The following is a 14342-nucleotide window of genomic DNA, read 5'->3' on the forward strand; positions in this document are numbered from 1 at the left end:
CACCTAATCCGAATTAATTTTAAGATATGTTTCAACAGTACATTATGTAAATGGTTATTTAAACATAGTGCTTCTGTTTTATTTATTGTAAAAGAGACAAGATGGTTACGATGAATGGTCCGCATTTATTCTGTCGTATCATGGATGTAAACAAAAAACCGCTGTGTATCAGTTTTCTTGGTTAACTGCATTCGCGGAGTTTTTGAGTTCTTAATATTTTTTAGGAATTAGAAAAAAAAAATATAAGAGCTAATTGTAAACAATTATTTGAGGAATTGGATGTCAATGAAATCCCTGATATTAATATATTATCTATGAATTGTTCTCATAATATATATTTAAAATAAAATATGGAGTATTTTTTCATTATCTATGATTTAATGTCAGATGAATTCATATGCACCTTTGTCCAATGACTGCATATTCTATAGCACTGTTTGGGTCTGTTAGTATTATTCTGAGGAGGGGAGTTCAAAGGGGTATATTTATTATGTTTGCCAGGCACCATGGTGTTTTACTATGTTAATTGTGAATTAAAATACAATTTGCCACAACTATACATGTAGATATGCCCATGTATGAGGCCTTTTCCCATCCCCAATTAGCAATCAACAGTGTTCACCTTTGTATTACACATGTTACACTTTTAATTTAAACACTCATTAAAATTAAAAGTCTTTTTTTTTATTCAACACATGCACAATGATAAAGATCAAGGAGAGGGGAGGGTTAGCATATGTATTCATTCACAAAATAAATTTCAATAGCTCATTTCTCATTACTGAAAAAGAAAAAGAGGGTGTGTAATTCCTGCGACAAGGCGATCAAAAGCAATTTTTGGTTCACATCAATATATAGAATTTAAGCTTGCATAAGTAGTTCTTATAAAAACTTGAAGTTTGGTTTAGTAGTTATGTAACATTTCACTCATTTTTATTTAAATTCATTCACCTTAAGAGATGCAAACATACATAAAATACAGTTCGACCTTTTAATTCAAGAATGCACATTTTGTCTCACGCGTAAGAATTTCGATCGAAAGATTCATTCAGTAATGCAGTTGACCTCGATGATCTGACCTCAATCATAAGAAGATGATCCATGAACTGACCTCGATCTATTGATGTTGCATAATAGAAGCTTGGAAGACGGCTTGATTTATAAACAAGGTTATGTTATAATGCGACCTCAATAGCAAGTTATGATGGCATTCAATTTTTTCAGTCGCATTAAATTATTTTGATACAACTCATTCTTTCTATACGTGTTAATGCTCTTTGAAGAGCCCGACTCAGTATTCTAAAGAAGAACAAGATACATTAACATTTAATAATTACGTTAAAAATATAAAACTAGACAAGGAGTGTACGAACGGCTTTCCCCAAATTTATTTCGAAAATAAATTTGTTGACGGTTTATAAAGATGACATTATAGTATACAGATTCAAAATATTATATATTTTGTAAATATACTGTACTTTTTAAAATTATTTTACATTACACTCATCATGTTGATTGCTTCTAGCTATCAATATATCAATTTTGCCGATCATTCCTTTAAAAGGAATACTTGTTTAGCATTGTATTGAAACTTGATACGCTAACAGGGGCGTTATGACTGAGAAATCTTGGAGATTGTTTATACTTTTTAATGAACACCGTTTGAACCCTAAGGTATTTACAAATATCAAGCAATTAAGCAAAATGTAAATCCAAGATATCTTGGGACAGAGTATAGCATCCTCACCCCTGATATGTGCATGATGTTAGTTTAATTGCATCCCTTTATTTTACCTGGCCTGACCAAAAAAATGCACTCTCTCTCTCTCACAAAACTGATTTTATACAAGATTGATATTATTATAATGCTGGTGCAGTCAGTGTGAATTAAAACATACAATGTATTGTTGATATGTTGATGGGCAATATTCAAAATTGTAGATTTATAAATAACATAGGTTTATATAAATCATTTTAAAACATGAAATGAAACCATTTGTATATGAAACTGCTTTTTCTAATTGAATTGTCTCATAGAATAATTGGATTTGTCATTATTTCAATGATGAATTATTGAACTTATACATGTATGTTATTTACTTACATTTCCTTTAAGCCTTTTTTTCAAATCAGTATGATACTTTTCAAATTACTCTGCAAATATCAAAAAATAATTTTGGGAAGTCATACAATTAAATTTACATGCATATAAGGACATGTCAACAGTAATTTGAACATTTTTGTGAAAGGTCTTCATATATTTTGCATGGTTGGTTAAGATAACCAATACTTCAAATACTATTTGAAAGTTACACATACACATTCTACACAAACAATACAATATATGACAATGAATGTAGATTTCTCATTTAGAGAAAATCAGATGGAGACATGCAGTAATTTGTTTATTATTACATGTATTTGGGGTTTTTTTTATTACCAATAGCTGAATAGTACAGCATCTTAAGTATGCACCATGGTGACAAAATTTCAAACAGTGTTATGATAGTAATATACTGAGTTATATAAAACTATAAATAAAGTAATAATTAAGAATTAATGTGCATAAACATCTCTCGGCAAATAACTGAACACTTTTGTTAGAGTTTTGTTTTGTTCTCCGCATCACCGCTAATGCATGTTGGGGGTCTGTTATCTCTGCAAATCTATTTAGCAATGAGGCCCTGAGGTCATGCCATGATAGAATTTCTTCGGCTGCTGCCGTTTCGTCTAGATATCTTTTTATAAAATCTCCCATGAACCCTTTACTAGTTACCTAAGCTAACATCGGGATTTTATGCTTCGGTTTTCCTGACATTTATGCATATTTCTCTACCTCTTTAAACCACTGTTGAAATTTTCTGGGGTCCCCAACAAACGGAGTGATTGCTGAGGACAAGGACACTGATAAAGCGGCCATCACTGCCCTTACTTGACATAAAAAAAAAATCAGGCTTCGGATGTCTAAGCTCACGGAACTGATACTCCCTGGTTTCAAGAAATGATTATTGACTACTTGACTTTGACTTATCTGAAGAACTACCCTGTTCCCCTTGACCTAAACTAGCCATGCTTTGTTCCAACTGTTACATTTGTTTTCTATATTCTTCCCTATCATAACCAGTTGCCATGTTAATCGTTGTTTAGAGTACCACTAAAAATGGAGACGATAGTGATCAAAGGATTCTTATCTTAAGACGTTTTTTTCTAGTCTTTCCTTGAACTTCGCTTTACCCTGGTCACGGCACCAAAATAACTAAGACAGATGTAAGAAGTTTACTGCAACAGTCTCCCCGTCTGTACTTGTTATTGACAAAGGCAACATTTCCGGTAACAGCTTCACAAATTTGTTGGATCGTATAGTGGTATTACAAGTTGTCATCTAATCTCAAATCTGGTCTGAATTGATAACAATTGACATCCATGTATATACCCTTTCGGTCGGGACAGAAAGTTTCGGTTACTCATGATCACCTACGCTGGTCATGAGTGTAGACTCAGTGATCGAATTCCTAAACAATATTTTCATTCTAAATACAGTATCAAAACTGTCAAAATGTCCATCACAGCGTCGGGGGAAACGGGCTTACAATCTCCCGCATCAGTACAAAACATGAGTATAGGTTAGAAGGTTGTTAGAATACATGTACTTTGTGACAAGCATACAATATGAGCTCTTCATAGAGTCTATAATTATTACGAATATGGTATTGCTGTCCCACACCTGGACGTATGAGATCATGCTGCTGCGCAAATAAATTTCAAACTAGATCAAGATCACAATCGATACCCCCGCTAAGAAAAAAATCATAACGCGTGTATTTTTGCTCTTATAGAAAATATTGGATGAATCTATTTCATTGTCCATTTTCTATTAATAACAACTGCTCTATTTTTTAAAACTGTTAATGCTAATTGGAGTAAACAAATCAATTTATATCCTTTAATTCCATTTTATTTTAAGTTAACTGTTAATGCATGCGGACATTTGCATCATTCCGTTAACAACCATGACTCCCGTTAACAACCATGACTCGAATCAAACGAAATCCACATATCAAGCAGCCATTTAATATTTAAACATTTTGAATTATTGGTATACTGAGCCCGATTTTTTCCGATAAATGTTTTCCACACATTTTTTGCCCCCCACAAAAAAAAAAAATTCATAGTGGCGGACCATTTTCAGAGAGACGGAGATGGGAATCTAAAAATAATTTTATGTGGCCTGAGACAAACAAGCTTTGTGTCAAATTTTAGATTTAATATTTCCATTTATACAAGACATGACACATACATAATTTAGTATTTTTGATAAAATGACCTTGAACTTTCTCAGTTGACCTTGGGTCTAGGTCATGACATGACCTTTGGTCATAAGCAATATTTGTGTGAAGTAAGAACATTCAATGCTTCTTAATAAAAAAGATATGGACCGGACACGAATTTTGCATTTTTTTCTGCCAGTAACCTTGACCTTGTCCAAATTACCTTGGGTCAAGGCCAGGACACAATCATAAGTCAAGCAATCTTTATGTCAAGTAGGAACTTCCAATGTTTCTCCATAAGAAAGATATTGACCGGACACGAATTTTGCCTTTTTTCAATGGTTCAAGGTCGTGCCACACCCTGAGGTCGTATGCAATTTTTCTGTGAAGTAAGAACTTCCAATTTTTCTCCATAAGAAAGGTATGGACCGAACATGATTGCACAGACAGACGGACGGACGGATAAGGTGATTCCTTTATACCCCCCCCCCCCAAAAAAAAAAGAATTTGTTTACGGGGGGTATAAATATAATTTCCCAAGGACTTTCCGACAGAGTGATTGACAGATTGATAAATGCGCAGCTTGCATATACAGCTTACATGTTCATTTAATAGTACTTATCAAGGTCACCGTATAGTCATCTGTTTACAGTGCTTTCCTTTAAGGTGATTAATAAGGTTTGATGTCGTGCCTTCATAAAAAAATTCTAGTTGTGCCGACAGGACATAATTTACATATGACTTTGTCCTTGGTTTCGTTCAACGTGAAATGTTCCCACATCCAATTTCTCTTTTCCATCGTGACGAAATAACAAGATGCTGCATCGTTTACAGCGATGCATACGGGTATGAAACATGTGACCGAATATTCGAATACTAAATATCTATTCGAATATTAGAGATTTACTATTCATTCGCGAATATTCGAACATTCGTTTCAGCACTATAATAAGACCGAATTACCCACATTAGTCAAACATTTCATAAGGATAAGATGAAACAATTATTTCCAACTCTTGAAAGTCAGAGTGTCTTAAAAGGGGCATAATGTATATACTATTTGATGTGCAAGGACACAGAGACAAGAATAAATATAGTTAATGAATAGGGATCTATAAAGTTATGAAATTATATCATCATTTCCTATTTCAGAAGGGGTGGAGGAGTTAAAGACAAATCCTAAGATTCGTGCACTTTTTACAATTTGATGCATCATAATAACATCAGAAACAAGGATATATATATTGTACAGTGGTGGGGATCTCAAGAGTTTTCAAGATATTTGGTATTTTCCTGTTTCATGGGGTCAGACCAATCCCATTGGGTCATGACTTACGTTATATTTGATGCATCATAAAACAAATCCTTCTCCCTATTATACATATATGTATAAACATGATAAGTATCTACACTCTTTTACATGAAATACACAAATTAATACAAAATGTCACTAGTTCAATAAGGGATCAACTCAATAGCGTAAATCTGACAAATAAAAAAAACTTTTAAAATGACTAAAACTGAACAAATATGTAAGAAAGGTAACGACCATAAGCTTATTTAGATATTAAAAGATGATGATTATTCTGGCAAAAAGATATAACTTAATTAAAAAGTAAAAGCAATATTAATGTATACCGGTGACTCAAAACAGTGGCGTCGGCAAGTTTGGAGCTAGACATATCAGAAATCTTGACATGGATACGTCTAACTTTGCAAAAAACTGGGACCCCCCCCCCCCTCACGGCCACCTTCTCCGGTTTTGACGCCTATGCATTATATTGTGCTGCTACATGTTTAATGCTTAACTGTATTGTTCCCCAGCATAATAATAATCCATTTTAATCACTCAATGAATTTCTTAAGCTGATCCACACAAAAGAAAGGATTACCATGTTAATCCTATTCTGCAAATCAAAAACACATGTGTATATGTACGTGAAACCTATCTTGCTAAAGAGCTGGGTAAAATAAGTACCCGACGATGTTGACGCGCAAACGTCAATACAGCGCCGAGTTTGTAATAATTTTATAGACCATACTTTCTTTGATATGAAAGGAGAAGACAATTGACAAAGGAACACTTGTATATAACAAAATACTTTACCTATAGGGCAGGTTTTGGTTTCTGTATTTACAAATAGCATATCAATTTCTGTTTTACTTCTTGATTTTAGGTCATACACAGTAAACGTTTAGGTTCTAGCTCTCATAATAAATAGTGATTGCCAAAAAAAGTTCCACAGTCGTTGCCCGAGCAGTATGAACTATCAACGTTTTTTGGTGTTGTTTTTTTTTTTATAAATTTTGTTTTCAGTTTACATTCTATAATACGATACTTGTTCTTTATAAGCGTTTATTTACAACCAAGGACATATTACCAACTATTGATTGTCTAGCGTGACGCGATATCAAACCCTATGACTCTTTGGAACAAATTATGCACGTCGCCTTAGTTTTTGCAACAGGAATAACAGAAAGAGTGATATTTATATACGTAGAATGATTTTTACGATGCTTTCGAACACTATAATTATTCACTGTACATACAAATGATCGCTGTTCCGTATTAACAGCTTCATCTTTTATATAGGGGGATGTACCTGATACCGGAATTGCAAGGGGACTGAAAATCATAACTGACCCACCTATATTTTTTCTTATCTATAAATCTTCTTCCTGCATTTTTACTTAAACTGTCACCAATGCACACGTCTTTACAAACAACGAACTGCATCTACTATGCAGTACTTTTACCAAAATTGCATCATTTCCTAAAGATGTTCTTGAAAGGCAAAAGCAAAGATTTTTGCTCGGTTATGATGGTTTTTAAACCTGGCACCTATTTTGAGTAACACAGAGTGAATGATTCTTGTCCTCAGTCAAAGCATGCTTACACTTGTAGTTCCGCTTGATAGTTTTTACACGTAGTGAAGTTTATACTTTTTCCATCAATATCTTTATTTCAAAAAGCAAAGCAAATGAGTATTTAAAGAAGAAGATCGAAGTATAGTATACAAAATGCACCATTCTGCATAAAAGAATTAATAGTGTTTATAAAGAAAAAGCATGGAATCAAACCAGGACACAATAAACATGTGTGACATAGCCAGCGCTTAACCTACTGAGCTATCCAGGATTTTCACTTATGAATATTAATATAGACCACTATGATAGAAATCAGTTTCCGAAATGTTTGTCGGTCATTTGTAAACTTTAACAACGGGGCCTGAGTGCCCCTACGGAAATTCTATACTAATTTATTTCTTTTTTGCCAAACCTATCAAAATATTTAAGATTTTTTTAGAGGCAGCCAAGTCCTGAAGGATATCAAGGCCAAAAAATATTACTGAAAAATGATGTTTTAGCTTATTTTGAACATTAATCATATAAAAATGCAAAAGCAATATGATAGATTCAAAATGCAAATTCATAAAATTTAGAAATATATACGATTGAAAATAACAAAAAAACTTTTATTTTTAAAGGTGATTTCTTCCAGGGAAATCCATCTCCTCTATAGGTCAATTCTTTTATTATTAGGTCGTTCCACCTTTTAGGTGAAAGACCCCTTGTTAGATCTTTCCACCATTCAGCTGAAAGACCTTTTGTATTTCTTGTGTTTTTTATTAGGTCTTTTCACCTTTCAGGTGAAAGACCTTTTGTATTTCTTATTAGGTCTTTCCACTGGAAAACTTTTTTATTTCAAGGAATATTGAAACAAATTTTTCTTTATGTGATTGAACATTAAAAGTTATGATACCAAATGACCCTGTGCCTAATGACCCCAAGAACTTAAAAAGTTATTGCCCTTGTATACGAAAAGCTTGTTATCGCTACTCCTCTGAAACCATAAGAGATAGAGACTTGGAACTTTTACCAATGTCTTCAGTACATTTAGAGGATTCTTCAATCTACCAATACCGAAAGGATCCGAGACCCCCTTCTATCAGTTATTGCCCCTGAAAGTATTTAAATTTTCATAAAATCACTTCCAACTTTTTTATTATTTATCATAGAGACTTCGGACCACTTGAGATGGAAGCGTCTACCTTGCCCAAACAAACTGACATAAAGGTCAAAGGTCAAGGTCATTTGAAAATCTCTTAATTAATAAGTTTTTAGATCTTTTTTGTTAAGGGTGGTAGAGAAAAACTTTTTTAGGATGTAGTAGTACATCTTAAGACATTTTCAAATATAGCCCCATTGGCTCATACCTTTGAAAAATTACAGAGTAATAGTCTCTATTGTACGAAATGCTTGTTATCGCTACTCCTTTGAAACCATAAGAGATAGAGATATGGAACGTTTACCATTGTCTTCAGTACACTTAGAGGGTTCTTTTCGTCTATTCATACCGAAAGGATCTGAGACCCCCTTCTAGCAATCAAAGCCCTTGAAAGTATTTACATTTCTATAAAATCACTTCCATTTTTGTTTTTTGGTCATAGAGACTTCAGACCACTTGTGATGGAAGAGTCAACCTTGGCCAAACAAAATGACATAAAGGTCAAAGGTCAAGGTCATCTGAAAATCCGTTAATTAATAAGTTTTTAGATTTCTTTAGTTTAGGTTGGTAGGGAAAAACTTTTTCATGCATATAATAGGACATCTTAAGACATTTTAAAATGTAGTTTTTTGGCTCATACCTTTAAATAGTTGCAGAGTTATTGCCCCTATAAACGAAAAACTTGTTATCGCTACTCCTCTGAAACCATAAGAGATATAGATATGGAACTTTACCATTGTCTTCTGTACACTTAGAGGGTTCTTCAATCTATTCATACCGAAAGGATTTGAGGCCTCCTTCTAGCAAGTATAGCCCTTGAAAGTATTTACATTTCTAGCAAATCACTTCCAACTTTTTTATTATTTATCATAGAGACTTCGGACAACTTGTGATGGAAGTGTCTACCTTGGTCGAACAAAATGACATAAAGGTCAAAGATCATTTGGTTATATGTAAATTAATGAGTTTTTAGATCTCTTTCCTTTGGAGTCCTAGAGAAAAACTTTTTCTTTGACGTAGTAGGACATTGTAAGACATTTTAAAATAAAGCCCCTGGCTCACACCTTGAATAATTACAGAGTTATCGCCCCTATTATACTACATGCTTGTTATCGCTACTCCAGATAAAAACTTGAATGTAGAGAGTTATGACCACTTGGAATAAAAGCGTCTACCTTGGCCGAACAAAATGACATAAAGGTCAAAGGTTATGGTCGTTTGGAAGTCGGTTAATTAATGAATTTCCATATCATTTGATATACAGAATTATAGTAAGGGTTTCATTAACTTGCTGGATTGCGCAATAAGGTATTCAACTGGATCAGGCAGGTATCACATCAAGTCATGTGGTTACTCAAGTGAAACTTGTTTTTACAGTCAACCCATTCATTTTGTAGAAATACAGCTAGCCTGTAGAACATTCTCATCTATTGTGAGCTTTACTGTTTATATGATTGTGTAAAGAATATTCAATTGGATCAGTTTTGTTCATAGTGGAATACATTCAGAAAAGTAATTTAATGAATGTTAACGATATATACAACATGGAATTCTTAAAGAAATGGCTTGAAAATGAAAAAAAAAAATCTTTTTAAAAACTATTTATCTTTTATGGCTTTCTGGTTTTCCCATTTTATAGAACAAGATATATCATAGGTAGAATAATTTTTTGTATACCTTATCGAGCAACTAGCAATTCATTAAAATTATTAAGGTGGAAAGACCTCTAATTGTTCAAGAAAAATTAGCCTACTAGTTTGTAAAAGATCCTTTTAAATACACATGCAAACGGTTCAACTCCAATAACAGGCCGATAATGTTTATCACAGTCTTTATGCAAATTATAATTTCTAAAAACTACCAGATAGCATGGGTCTTTCTTTTTTACCAATACTGTTACAAGAAAGTATTATTTAGGGGCAACATTGCTGATATTGCTTTTAAAGACTACTCGATCAATATTTGTCAAACATTTGATATCATGTATTTTATGTTTGCCGTGGTTTTTAGCAATTACGTCATATTTTGGTGAGATGTATCGTCGTTTTAGCGGTTTTCTTTAGAGTATGTTGTCAGCAGTATTACTCTTCAATTTTTGCATTTAAAACCTAGCAATTTTTCGAGACAGATTAAAATTGTGCAAGAAAGTCGAAAATCATCTTTAGATAACAAACATAAGTCTGCCCCTATATTTCCGTGTTCCCGTATTGTGATTCGCTTAAGGGAAAGCGCTATAAAGTGCATGGTATATGAAGTAATTTAATGAACAGTCTTCATCGAGAGCAATCCCTGGTTGATGAAGGACTCAATACACAATAAACAAAACTACTTGCTAATTACGACATGACAGTATCAGCAAGAGTTGATTACAAAGATATATGTCAGATATTGTTTACTGCATAAAACATAGTGGTGTTTGGTGTATTTGATTATTGTACATTGTCTACTGTCTATTGTCTACGAAAACATCGTAGAAATTCTTAAGTACTGATCCATTGTCGTTTGAAAAAAAACAAAGAAAAGGTTTATTAAAGAATAAGATTGTTGGGTTTTTTTTAATTTATTTTTATAAATATACTTTTGTAAGTGTTTTTTCAATCACAAGCCATTTCAAAAATTGGAAAGCTCGGGCGACATTTTGAAACAATTAATAAATTAGAAAAGTTCAGAGAGCGACCACACGGTTTACGCACGCTTTGCCAGTAACGTTGAACGCTTTCCCCCGAAACGCTTAATATTTAATACGAAATGCTGAGAGTTTCACAGGAAACGCTAAACGGTTTACACAGAGCGTGTCTCGCTTGGACGTCGCACTTAATTCATTGAGATAATGAACTTGTATTTTGAGATGGCCCATAAAAGATCCAGAAGGTTTTTTTCTTGAAACTTCGAAAATATACTAGATAGGTGGAAATCAAATACGGTTGAAAAATTCAGAGTTTTTTGAAAAATTGTATTGTAGTTTTTACGCAAAAAACCCAAAAATCATCGTCCTCCTTAAATGATGGCCAATAACGAGTTTACTTCTAAATAATTAATCTTCAGTAATAAATAGAGCAGTGTTTCTTTTAAATTTACACATAAGCTATAAGAAGATAAACAATTATTAAATATGAATATCAGTATTTACCAATACTATTTTCAGTTGAAAAACGGACCAATGAAGAGATACTGGGAAAAAATCGACATATTTTGCATTTTATATTTGGTGACAAAGAAGATAAGAGAGTCATGAAAGTTTTTTACCGTGGTGATGAGAAAGAGGAGAAAAAAATCGAAGATGATTTTAATAAAAGAGTCTTTAGGCGTTGTAAAGACATACATATTGAATTTTTTAACATTGATAAAAAATCCGAAATGATTTTGAATGAAGCTAAAAAAATGCAACATGAAGAGAAAAATTCTACTGTTTTGGACGAATCAACAAAAAAAGAACTGGAGGAAGTTATTTCAAAAAAAAAAGAAAGTCTACACAGCAGACATTCAAATATCATTGGCATTGGAATAAGCAATGTCAGATGTGGTGGAGAAACAGTTTTGATTGAGCCCTGCATTGTTTTGTACTGCCTAGACAAGCATATTGTACCACTTGGAGAAGAGCCATTACCAAATTATATAGAAGAATGGCCTTGTGATCATAGAGAAAATATTGCTTTACGGAAACATTTCTTTCTTTTCGACACGCTTTTATCAGATCATAGTTTTGTAGTTAAAAGTTGGAAGAGAAAAGACATGCCAGACACAGAATTATTGGACAATAATCCATCTATTCTGCAATATATAACTGGCGTCAAGGATGGCAAGACAGCCATAAAAGTTTTTCTATCCGGTGATGACAATGTGGAGAAAACAGTTAAAGATGATTTGAAAAAAGCATGGTTCCGGCATTTAAAAGACATACAGATTGATATTTTAAACATTGAGAAGTTACCCGAAAGCATGTTGAAAAGAGCAAAAGAAATTCAATTGAAAGAGGAACAATATAATGCTTTGGACGAATCAACTAGAAAAGAATTGGAGGAAGCTATTAGGCTAAACCAAAAAAATCTCTACAAAAAATATTCAAATATCATTGGCATTGGAATAAGCAATGTTAGATATGATGGCAAAACATTTCTGAATGAAGCTTGCATTGTTTTGTATTGCTTAGACAAGACTATTGTACCATTTGGTGAAAATCCAATGCCATTTTCTACTGGAAAGTGGTCTCACGATTTTAGAGAAGATTTTGCAACGTTGGAGACCTGTCCTTGTTTATGTCCATCCTTAGACAATGACTTTCCCGATCTTGGCTGTAGCATTGGAATAGATTCAAATAAAGAGGGTACTACAGGTTCTGCTGGATTTATGGTGCAATCGCTAAATGAGTCAGATTCATTTGGTTTCCTTACATCAGCACATGTTGCAGTTGTAGAATCGAAGAGAAATAAAACTCATTTGACAAAGCAGGATCTAAAAACAGAGAACGTCATTATACACCCATCATATATAGACGACGGGGAGATACGCAAGAGAGTTGAACATTTTAATCAAGGACAAACAAATGGAGAGTTTTCTTTTGATAAGGAGAAAACAAACATCAGTGAGGTTGGGTTTGTTGTAGAAGCATTCTATGGAAACCATGAGGAAAGGGGTCTTGATTTGGCCTACGTAGAGAGTTACTATACGAGAGAAAATCCAGGTAAGTCTTTGGTTTAGATACGTGATTTTTCAATATCTTCATGTCATGTATTTCAGCAAACGGACCGGTCATTCTTTTGAAACTCAAATATAAAAGAGAGGAATAACAAACACCGAAAGATATAGAAAATGAAAAAAATGGAGAGGATAAAAAAGAGGGTAAAAAAGAATCAAATATATGATAGCTATATAAAAATTCTTTATCAAATATTTTTTCTTGGTTATAAGAAAATCAACCAACCACATTTTAAAAACATGTACACATTTCATTAGTACATTTTTAATTTTTCATATAATTTCATTTTATGTTAACAAAATTAGCAGTAATACAATAGGATGAATGACCATCTTAAAGTTCTCCTAAAAGATAGGTTATTTGTGCTTAAAGGTAGCTTAAAGACAATCTTTAAGCCACCTTTGGCTTTACGCTATATGTGCTGCTTAAAGGAGGCTATAGGAAAGGTAAAGATGGCATAAAGGTGCTTAAAGGCAGCTAAAAGACTATCTTTAAGCGATTTTAAGCCACCTTAAAATAACTTATTGATCTTTAATGTCCAAACTTCTTTAACCCATTTAAAAAAATCATTACAGTTTTTATAAAATATTGTGGTTAATTTACCAACAAAATGTGTAGTAAATTCATGACAATTTTATCAATTGTGACCGATTGACAAATATATTTTACCTATGTGTGAAGTATTTATTTTTTTAAAGCATAGCCGTGCGTCTAGACAAAAATCAGTCCTGTTGTGTATATCGTCAGTGTTCTGTGTTAGTTTCAGGGTTTTTCGGAGGTTTAACAACAAATATATTTTAGTCAGATATACACAAAGATGTGAAAGCATGTCTAGACGAGTAACGCAGCTTCTTTAACAAGAAAATTATACATAAACATGCACGGTTTTAAAGTATATAATGTTTCAATGAATTCAAGACAGAAAAACTATGAAAAGCGGTCTTTGCTCTAAAAAAATAAAATTAAAATAAATTTAAAATGACCAAGACGGGTATTGAACCCTGGGACTTTCGAATACTAGCATCAGGGCACTTCCTTAACATCACGGGAACTAATATATGATAGGGGTTCTTATATCCTATATATCATTGGCTATTGAATCAATGTAATGCGTGTGTAATTTTTTACTTGAACATATTTTGATTTACATTTAATTTTGCATTGAACAATTATATCTAATTACATGCATGGGTGTATTTAGAATTAATTTCGGTACTTTGCCTTCAGTGAAAAAAAAATATATCATACCTGATTGGAAACTGTAAGGCTAATAGTACTTGAACGTATACCGGTTAGATATACGTTCACCTGATTCATAACTACATGTATCTAATGCAAGGAAGAAGATGAAACTATTCTTGTAATGCAA

This window comes from Crassostrea angulata, chromosome 2 (genome assembly GCF_025612915.1).
Source record: "Crassostrea angulata isolate pt1a10 chromosome 2, ASM2561291v2, whole genome shotgun sequence".
Taxonomy (NCBI): Eukaryota; Metazoa; Mollusca; class Bivalvia; order Ostreida; family Ostreidae; genus Magallana; species Magallana angulata.